Source organism: Gavialis gangeticus, unplaced genomic scaffold, assembly GCF_001723915.1.
Source record: "Gavialis gangeticus isolate Ggan-Ray unplaced genomic scaffold, GavGan_comp1, whole genome shotgun sequence".
NCBI classification, from domain to species: Eukaryota; Metazoa; Chordata; order Crocodylia; family Gavialidae; genus Gavialis; species Gavialis gangeticus.
In genome coordinates this window covers 19,272,111-19,273,600 of record NW_017729027.1, presented here as the reverse complement: position 1 = coordinate 19,273,600, position 1,490 = coordinate 19,272,111, and the positions used below count along the sequence as shown (strand labels likewise).

The 1,490-nt window shown below is 37.2% G+C and overlaps 1 long non-coding RNA gene across 1 annotated transcript in view; it reads left to right on the top strand.

Annotated features, from left to right (window-relative positions):
- The window catches only part of LOC109299951, a 105,652-nt gene extending 104,561 nt beyond the window's left edge, over positions 1–1,091 (top strand). The window contains exon 3 of the long non-coding RNA XR_002098069.1: positions 661–1,091. This is a non-coding gene — a long non-coding RNA (uncharacterized LOC109299951). The remainder of the gene's footprint in view (positions 1–660) is intronic.
- Positions 1,092–1,490: the final 399 nt, after the last annotated feature.

Below are 1,490 nucleotides of genomic sequence, written 5' to 3'. Positions count from 1 at the left end.
CCCTACCCTGGGGGTCTTTAAGAAGAGGCTGGATGCCCACCTAGCTGGACTCGTTTGAGTCCCATTTCTCTTTTTGGGGTTTTTGTTGTTCTCCCGCCCTGGCGGGGGGTCGGGCTAGAAGATCTACTAGGTCCCTTCCGACCCTTAATCTATGAATCTATGAATCTATGAGTAGTCTGAAATTGCTTTTAGTTAAATTATTTTTCAGCATTCTTTTGGTGATGGAGTAGACAGCAAGAGATAACAGAACTACTAATGTTATTGCCTCTAAGAAACAAATAAGGCAATTAAAAGCACATACATACACAGAGATTCTTTGCCTTTTGTGAATAATCTTTCTAGAAAGTTAAGTTTCTCTGAGGTATTTCTCTACAGACTTCCCTAGAAAGCTACAACAACTTAGAATTAGGAGTGATGACTGCTGAATTACCAGCACCGACTTTATTTATTTTTTAAATATGAGAGTGGATCTCAAATTCACTTCCTCTAAGAACTAAATAACTCAATCATTTACTTTTCAAGTTCCAGCTCTTCTTAGGCACATAGAGCTAAAAGCATCTAGGCTATTTGCACTTCATTAGATTGCAGTGTGACTAACTATTGTTTTAAAACCAGTTAAGCTAATAACATAGGGTGAAACCTTGTCCTTCTCCTCCACAGGTGCAGAGGCCCTTTACAGCAGCAGAACACACACCTGCATATCCCATTTTTGCAAGAATTATTTCTATTCTGGTTCGGGAGGTTGTCTCCTATGGATCTCAGCCATTCAGTTGCTCAAGGAGAAGGAGGTTTACAAAAAAGAAGCTTCCGACTCTACATAAGAGGTCAAAGAGACTCTTAACAGTGTGACTTAAGGACAGAAGGATTCTTTCCTTTGTGGTTCCCATACTGAATTTAACTCTTAAGCTTGTAAAGCAGAACGTTATTTCTGGAGACAATTCCAGACACTACTTAGAAAAATGGAGCTGGCCAAAGAAAGTTCTCTCTCTTACTGACACTGTTCTTTTTCATGAATCTTTGGTGATAACTGGTAAGAAACTGTATATCTCTACCTCTGCTAACTAAATAAACTAGCTTTTACAGATGATTCATTAACTAGCATGGATATTTATTATCAATTTTGAGATGCATCATAAAACTGTTAGGAAATCTACGTATTAGAAGCCTGATCCAACTCTCTGTCTTGGAGAAACAAGTCAATGACTTCAGTAGGATCTGGGTCAGGTTCAAACATGCAGATATTCCAGAAGAATATTTCTTGCATATTGGGCTCTGAGGATGGACATTGATTCGGCATCTGAGATTCTGATTGGGTTTCTCAGGTCTAAATGAAAAGTCATCCAAAATTCTCCTGATAAATTTTAAAGATAGTAAGATTTATGATTACACTGGTTACAATAGTAAACAATGAAAAGATTAGCATCTATATAAAATAATTAGTTCAATGTAACTTTCTTACCTGTTTCTACAAGTATTTTTTCAAGTAGAAG